The following is a 9,564-nucleotide window of genomic DNA, read 5'->3' as shown; positions in this document are numbered from 1 at the left end:
TGGAGAGGTCTGGAGACACTAAGCCATCTGCAACATGAATGTTTTTGTGTTTCTGTGTGATGGAAAGGTGACCTTCCAGGTGGACCTGCCTGCATGCTGCAAAATGTATGCTGTAATAGTCCACAGCTCTCCGTGAGCTGGAGGAGAATTCGGCAAGCTGAGAATACGGTATGAGCGGGCTTCATTTTTGTGCCAACAAAGGGTTATAATCTGTTCTTAGCAGGTTTGCCTGTTCATCTTTTTTATTTATTTTCATGGTCTTTAATTTCATATTGTGCACAAAGCAGATCAAATCATATAGCCATAAAATGCAAAACATCACCCTGGAATAAATAACTACATTCGCCATGATATGTTGCTTACAAGTCTCTGAAAATGCATGACTTATTCCGGCAAGCTATCAAATTTCCAAAGATAGTGCAACAGAGTCTCCTTTATCTGGAGCTCAGACGACCAGCCTGACTGCTCAACTGGAGGAGCTTTATGAGCAAAATCCTACTGACTGTGTGAGACTGATGGAATTTCTGAGTTGATACATAAAGACTGAAACGTGGACTCATTCATTCCAAATGCACTCACATCTACACTACTGCTTACATTTAAAATATGTCCACTCTGTAGTGTCTAGAATTAAATCACTTATCGCCAGATGTCAGGAAGTAATTTGCTCACAATTAAAACTTGAACTAAAATGATCGGTCTATTAGTCAATTCAAATGACAATAAATTAATCAGCAACTTCTTTAATAACCGGTTGATTGTTTCAGCCATTTTTGCCAAACATTCAGTAACTGCTACTCTTCCATGGTGATTATTTGCTGCTCTGTTTTACATCATTGTAAACTGAACATCATCGGGTTTTGGGTGTCTTCGAATTGCTTGTTTTGCCTGTAAGCAATTTACAGTCATCCCAGGCTCTTGCGAAGGATATTTCTCACAAATTTTGGAATTATACATCAATTATTCAAGAATGTATTTGGCAGATTATTTGATCTTGAAAATCATCATTAGTTGCAGCCCTAATTAAAACTGAGCTGCATTTTCCACATCAAAGATATTCAACTCATATTATAATTAACTGACACTGTATATGCACTTTACAACCTATGAACTAATGGCACAGTAGTCACTTAAATTAAAACAACACCACACATTTAGCACTTTAACATGCCACCAACGCATTAGAAAAGTGCATTTTGCCTTAATATAAATGTACTAGTTTCCAAAGCTTGACACCAGTTACTAACTCATTGAGGAGTTGTGTTCTTTAATACTGAAGCTTTAAGAGACAAAAATCACTACAAGGAAAGGTTGTGCAAAGTCACAGGTCAGCGGCCATATCTGAATATAATGTACACAAAACTAAACACAGGCTTGCTGGCATGTTGTTGTTATTGCAGTGTTGTTTGTGCACTGGCAAAAGACCCTGACATAAAACAAGCACAGTCACTTCAGGCCAGGCTGCCAGGTGTTCGGTTGCAGTGTGATACTTCAGATAGTCAATCACACTTTTTGGAAGCCTCCCAAACACGCACAGCAGAAGCAGGAAAGGACATCCATTATAGCAACCGCATAATGATGCTCCAGTACCTCATGGTTAACATTCTACACTTAACACCTCTCTCACTTACATTAACACTCTTGTGTATTTCGTGAGTTCTTCCGCTTCTACTTGTTATTTTGATCAGAAAAACGTGAAAAGAAAAGAAGGGTAACATGACATCAAGGTGATAAAACCTCCACTGAGGGGGAAAAAAAAGACAAACAGATTACATGCTTTCTGGGTCATGAGACTGGTGCATGGCTGTCATTTCTGAACAAAAAATATTAACTTTGTTCATAAAAACTGCAGCAAGACGAGAAAAGGGAGATCATCACACAGGCTAAATGAGATTCAGAGGCTCATCCATAGTCGGGCACAAAGCCCACTTCAACAGAGATGAGGGCCAAGAGAGATTGGTAAAGGTCAACACTGAAAACGGGCATAAAATGAAGTATAGGCTTCATGTTGGGCACAATACTGAATTGTAGGGAATGCATAAACCTCTCACAGAACAGACGCCTACCACCTTTCCAACAGCGCAGCCGAATCTCATTCATCAAAACTTCAGTGAAAAAATGTTCTTTATTCCATTCTCTGCAGAGAATCCTATCCAAACAAGGTTTCACTTTTTTTTTTTTAGGTTGAATCAATTCTACTGCAACTTTAGAGTATATTGTTTAATGTCGAGGACCTTTAACCCTTTAGTGGCAGACTACATAATATATTTTCATCATAAAAATTGAGAAAAAGCTACAGCAAAAAGATATTAATACCTCAGCTTTAGTAAAAAGAGTAAAGCACAGAAGTCCTGGACATCCAATTGTTTTAAATTAAATACTGTATTTTTTTTAAAAAGTACAGCAAATTTTTTTTTCTTTGGCTCTTTCTCCAATTTGCATTGCTATTTATTTTTTCAATTACTTGCCTGACTACTGCAGTGTGTTATGTCATAAGCACAGTGAGCAATGGCTACAAGACCTCACTGCTATATTTGCAGTGTTCATAAAGTAAATGTTTGTCAGTTATAAACATCCGTGATAAGAGGTGCCAAGTTTGAATATCAGCTTGGTGTGTAATGGCAAACAAATTAAATGTGAAGCTGCTGCTAATGCACCCAAGCATGCACACTAAATAAACTATATTTAGGAGACAGATATATTATATTGTCATTAAACAATGTTCATTCATTACTATAAAATGATTTATTAATATTCTTGAAAAACTACAGAAAGCCTGATTTATTAACTTTGTTTGGTTAGATTCTGTTTTTAATTTTCAGCTATTTTACTCTAACAATTAGCTTCCATTCCCAGGGAGGCTGGATCAATATGGTTACAAATCACAAGATAAAATCCTACCCCAGCTATGAAGTCAGTGTTGCACAGGTATCACAGGTACATACAGCAGCACTCCCTATGTTGTAAACAATGGAGCTGATTCTACCTGATATGACAAATTTATTATGAGCCAGTTATGTTTAGAAATATTGACTCTGCTTATGTACGATTATAAGAATAAATGTAAAAATACATGAATTTGTTTTATGGTGGATTTCCCCTTTTAGATGTGTGAACACAGGTGCCTGTTCAGGAGCCTGAGATTGATGTAAGCACTACTTTAACTACTTTTCAGCGTGACCACTTCTGGCATTAAACTTATCATGAGTATCTTGAGACAGGCTTCTTAGCAAGCAGAAAAATCTCTTAACCTTGTTCACTCAAATAGGGGGCAAAATCATCTTTAATACTGTAATTGCCCTTACAGTCTGTCAGCTTCATTGCTAAGCTTCTACCCAGTCAGAAGGGGCATAGCATGTGAAAGTGCTTTGACAAAGAGCATGGCGAAGGGAGACCGACAGCATGTGGTGTAGTTGGGGCAGTGAGAAGCTAATCTTTAAGCCTGTTCCCCACTTGTCTGAGCACATTTGCCTCTGGCGCGAGGCTTATCCCTACAGATGTATATCTGTCAACAGAAGCGGGGCAGCAGTGGCTCTTTCAGAGCACATTTGCCCCTTTACTGGATTACTCATTTGCAGTAGTATACAGCACAGCACCAAAGCTAGCAGCACTCGGCAGCTGGGAGACGCTCTGCAGGGATAAGCTGCAGAATGGGGAATGGGGACCCTTGAATGTAAACCACCTTCCTCTGCCATACCTTGCCTTCAGCTCAGCCAGCTTATTTCTGCTGCCTGATTATTCCAACACACAGGAGATGCACCCATGCATACATCTCACAGGCTCCCTCTGTCTCACAATATGTGACATTTTGGGGTTTGCTCCGATATGTATTCATTACAAGAGATTTTCAATACACCCAGATCCAAGAAGAACAGAACTCCCATTTTCACATTAAAACACTGAAGTGTTATACCACCTTTCCAAACGACAAACTGAATGTGCAGGTAGGACAGTCATTCACACTATATGTATGTCCACTGTCTGAATATTGGATATGGCAGATATGGCTTTACTGCATTCTATAATAGGCACTGTGGTTTCTGCCCCAGAAAACTGTAAGCTACACTTGCAAGCTAAAAGTAGTTCCTGATCTTAATTCTGATTCTCTTATTTTATAATGAATATTTTACACTATTGCTTGCCTGGTGAAGGCTGAATGGATTTTGTGACATAACACAGACGTTTTCAGTAATTACTCTAATACCTTTGGATAACAAATTGTCTAATGCAATATCATGAGCTACTTTGAAGAAAAAGGAATCCTGTTGTACCGTTCACAATATGGTCACAGACTGGATGGATCATTTTCTCTTAGGCCAATATCAAATGTTTTACACTTTTGCATTTTTAATGACTCTCCTCAAGTCCCTGCCTAATCAGGGAAGACATTTTTCATTTACATTAAGAAAGAATTATTCATCCTCAACCCCGTTGTCTCTTTTCTCTCTGTAATTTTGTTACCTGTAGTTCTGATACCAGAATAACAGTAGACAAAAAAAAAAAAGACAGCCATTTTCACTTACTCTCTGCTTTGTTCTCATTACTACCCCCACATGTTATGGTCAAACGCACACTAATGCTCTAATGGCACCTGTAGGTTGTACTTGTCAAAACATCTGATGAGAAAAGAAATGATGAAAGGCTTCATGCTTAAACAAAAGAAAAGTTCCCTTGGCGGTTTGGGAGCTTTTTGGGCTCCGTAAGACGGAAAGTGATGAAACACTTGAGTAGAAGAAACGTCAGGCCAAACCAGAGAAGCTGTGGCCAACAAAGAAACGTGCAGATCATAAAACTTACATCTGACACAACCGGCCTGCAGATCTGCGACTAAGCAACTAGATACAGCCGCACCACATGGCTAATTAGCATTACTAGCCTGCCTGCCATCTTTCCTGTTAACTAGCTCTGACAAGTCTGTCAGGTGTCTGCACTGGCTGTCTTTGGTGAAATATGTTGTGACGACTCTGCTGCTACACTAACACCTCACAGAGTGACAGAAGTTCCCACTGTTACATATACAAGACACGAAAACTTTACACTCCGAGCACAAGGCAGGACACACAACAGGGAGAGGATACTATACATTAAGTCTACATAAGAATTAATCTGTTCTGTCACTACAGCATATTAAACATTTAGGCAGTATAGCGCTCCTTGGGCTGCAGCTACAGATAAGAGTCCAGCAATGCATTTAAGCAAAATACTAATAATGTAGTTGCACTAAGAAGGATGAGCCTGCATGAAATGACTCTCAGCATTATGGAGCATGAACACAGCTGCTGAGGCTGAAGTCTTGTCTACAATATGACTGCAGTGTGTGATGCGGCACACTGCAATTTAACTGTCGATTAGACTGTGATTACAAAGAAGATGCATGCACCTTATTACCTACACTGAGGTTATGTTTTCAGTCCCATTTGTTGGTTTGTTTGTCTGTTACTGAGCATATCACAAAATGTGTTTACAAATTTTAATGGAATTTGATGAAAGTTGAAGCCATGGCCTGGTGCAGATCGTCTGCATGCACACTGGCAGATTATAAAAAGATTTCTTAACACCACAGGAAAGGCAATTAATTGAATATTTGGCACAAACTACTGCTCTTGCTTGTAGAAAAAGTCTAGCACATGCATCCAGTGATTACCTATCTCTGTGTATTCTGCTGCAGAGCTGGCCATTTTAATAACAAATCTGGAGGATTGTGCAGACTTGATGGAGGTGTGTATACTCGGGCCCAATCCCAATGTCCTCCCTAAGGTCCCTAAGCACTGAACCTTCAAAGACTTTAGTGACATCACCTGTGAGAGTCTGCAAGGGCTGGAAATTGTATAAATGGGACAGGACTTTGTGACTTAGGCTATCACATCACCATGACGACAGCAAAATGATGCTACGCTTCTAACTGTTGTGGGTTTAGAGCGTTTTGCTTATTTTTTTTTTACTTTCTTCACAGCCAAGACACTTCAGGGACCAAGTGGCTGATTTGAACGTGACCCAGGCTCTTGCCTTACAGAGTGGACAAGGGGCAGTTGTCAATGATTGTACCGGATCAATTGAATATATTTGTGTGTGTGTGTGTGTGTGTGTGTGTCACACACATATTTTTGTCGAAATGGAAACATTAGGCAAAAAAGAAAAATAGTTGATGAATGAGACAGGTGGATATAATCAGATGTTTATGTTACAGTATTTAGCAAATGTTTTTGTCCATTGCAACATACAACAATATCAAAAGATAGTTCGTTTACTGTTTGCCTTCTTTATTTTATTTTATCTCCATCTTATGGCATTTGTTTACCTTCCAGCCTCCCCGGGCACAGTAGGCTAATCCCATGTTTCACGTCACAACGCAGTGAACTGTGGGTAAAGTCTGCAGAAATGCCGACTTACAGAAAGCATAAAATGCTCAAAATTGAGGAGAGAGAGCCCTCGTGCACTTGATTTCACATAGTGAGGGCTCAGGGCTATCACAAACTCATTGGGGAAGCATCCCAAAGTCTGAGTGTGGACATCGGGATTGGGATTACTCTATAGTTTTACTTGTTTAATTTACTGACTTCTCACATTTTCTGCAAAGTGCTTTAGCTCTTAGACTTCTGGGGTGCTGCCCTGGACGTCCCTGCTTCATATATCGAACATTAAGCCACATAGAATAAATATTAAAGGGGCCTTTGAAGTGGGCACTTCTTAGCAGAGCTCATGGACAAGATGATAAAACCTTGTTCCCTGTTCTCTCTGGTAAAATGTCATGAACCCAATTCTGCTTCAAAATGGCCTTATTTTCCACTGTCTGTCTTCAACACCTTTGTGATAGCTAACGATGCTAAGGGCTTTATAGTAACAAATTCACAAACTAGCTCTTGCTGTCCTTTTAGTATCATTAGATGAACTCTTGAGTCAGAGAAGCATTATTTTACTGCAAATTGGACCTTGGTTTTTCTATGCTCACTTTAAAACCTAGATTTGCATCTAACAATTAAATATAAACATTGTACAATAATATTTTATTCATTATTCTGGGTCCTTCAAACTTCAGTCTAGACAGAACTGATCCAGACAGGACCACACCGGTGTTAAGGTGCAGAGAGACCAAAATCCATCTGATGAAAGTTGCTTGTGTGATGCGACCAAAAGAATCAGAATCAGCTTTACTGGCCTGGTGTGTTGGACACATGAGGCATTTGACTCTGGTACAGGGGATAAGATACAAGTTACATTCAAACTACAGTGACTCAAATCTGATTTATTTGCATCCAAGTGACATCTTTTCAAGGATGCGTGAACAAAACAAATCCGATTTTTTCAGAGCAGATGTGGCCCACTTGTATATGTACTACTAGATCTGATTCATATCTGACCATGTGACCACAGTCAGATCAGAATTCACGCGTTTTGTCAATGCCTCACTCCTCATCATCATTAAGTGTCAAGTTTCACAGACTATTAAAAATAAACATGCAGGAGAGCAACAACAGCGACAGGTGTCAGTAGAAAGACAAGGACGTTTCACATAGAAGCTTCTGATCAAGCCAAACTGAAAGAACATATCATAACTGAGCAGTTTGTGAGGAAATTGTGCGGCTAGTTCGTCGAACAGAAAAAGATCTAAACTGACAAAGAAGTTGGAATTGAGCATTAGAGCTTGTGATGTGAACACAGAGATAGTGTAGATAGGGTTGGAAACATAACCTGCATGACATACTGCAGCATGGCTAGTGGGTTAACAACAGCAGTTCACAGAATTGTGGATTAAACAGCATTTATTTCCCCAAACATTTTACTGTTATCAACCACTGTTCAAATCTTTACACTCACCACAGGCAGACTGCATTATCTCTTACCTGCTGCTTGTATTGTTTCACTGTGCTGTTTTAAAAACAAGAATATAAACAAATATTACTTCCTGAATGAGAGATCAGTCTCACCCCCTCTCTCAACCCGGCTGGACATCGAAGAACCTTGTGATTTCATGGGTCAAAGTTAAGGCCAGTTCTCATATCACAGATAATCAAGTATCCATCAAAAGGCTTTCACAATAGTCAGCTGTAGTGCAACATCAGGTGACAACAAAACTTCAGCAACGTATCTGCAAGTTCATTTTCACATAATACTGACTTGGACTGACACTAACTCTGTCTGGATGGTATGAAATCATCTAAAAAGAAATGCCTTCCAAAGAATACTAGTTATGTAACATCTACCCAGTTTGCAGTTAATGCAAAACACAAAAGACTATAATACATGAAAACTAATGCATGAATATTTAACCCTAAACATGATCCACTCCATAGAGCCCACATCTTGAGGGCCTCGCAAGGCAGATGTATCTGAATGTGTCATTAGGTCACAGCTGGATTTATACCACTTGATGGCCTCTCAAGTTGGACAGATCAGTGAGATGAGATTAATGTGTGGGGTGGAACCAGGTTGCCAAAGGCAACATACATCAAGGCAAAGAAAATCAAATAAATCTCTTTCTAAGTTAATAAGAAATTTACAAGTGGGTCTCATAGGTTTCAACACCATTATGCTGCTTAGTATTTGAGTTAATCGGAGCCCCGGATGTGCATTTTCTTCAACATATAATGGTTTGACACACTGACTAAAAATACTGGAGGTGTGGCAAGAGGTGAAGCTTCTGACAAAGTCTAAGACTGAAATAGGACTCATCTGTTTATGTGATGATGCAATGTGAAAACTACATGAGCAGCCATATGGACGCCAATAATGTTTCCTTTTTTTTGGTTCTTGTGGTTTCTGAGGAAACAACTCCAAATCGTTAGAATGGTCATCTTTATATGAATGATCACTATGATAGGTCACTGTTATCTCCTCACTACTGTGCACTGAATCAGCAATGACGGCAAAATTCCCTACTGATATCTTTCGTTAAACACACACACACCTCAACACCACCGCCCACCCCTCCAGCTGTAGGCGATCTGCGCACTGGTCGCCCACAGGGCGGTGGCTGCGCAAGCATGTCCAAGAGCGGGACGGTCTGTGGGGAGTTGAGGAGTCGTCACAAGGAGACACTGGTGCCTGGCTGCAGCGGCATCACACGCACAAGCTTAACTGCATCTGATCCCAGCTGCCCAACTTTGACTGAGCAACTACATGGCTTGCACGGTCAGTAATGCATGCCAACACTTGGGAAATACGTCCATACACACGCACACACCATTCTACCTACACGAAAACACAGTGCGGAAATTGGCCGTGCTGGAGACAAAAGCTCAAGTCTGATACAGTCAAGATTTCTCTTTGGAAAATTTACTATTTCAAGTCATGTGTGGAAAAACGCCCAAAGAGACTTGATCCACTCAGTGGCATCGGTCTCACAACAAGGCGCACGCCACCAGCTGCTGCAACCTTTTGTGAGCTTGAGAGGACATAACTAGATCCACTGACAAACAGGGGGCCACTGCGGGCGACCCAGCTGCAGCCTGATGTTTTATCTACCACTTAGAAGGGAGGGCAACGTCCAAGTTGTCTCAGACACAAAAACTTGTGCAGCCGCATTCTGCTTTTCATTGCGCTGCACAAGTCAACTTCCAGGCATTC

General features: G+C 40.3%; 1 protein-coding gene across 3 annotated transcripts in view; it reads right to left on the bottom strand.

Annotated features, from left to right (window-relative positions):
- The window catches only part of cadm2b (cell adhesion molecule 2b), a 139,514-nt gene that overhangs the window by 129,295 nt on the left and 655 nt on the right, over positions 1–9,564 (bottom strand). The gene's annotated exons all lie outside the window — the stretch shown is intronic.

The sequence above is a fragment of the Monopterus albus genome, unplaced genomic scaffold (assembly GCF_001952655.1).
Source record: "Monopterus albus unplaced genomic scaffold, M_albus_1.0 scaffold130.1, whole genome shotgun sequence".
NCBI lineage: Eukaryota > Metazoa > Chordata > Actinopteri > Synbranchiformes > Synbranchidae > Monopterus > Monopterus albus.
Note: the sequence above shows the minus strand (reverse complement) of the source record. Positions and strands in the feature narration are given on the sequence as shown.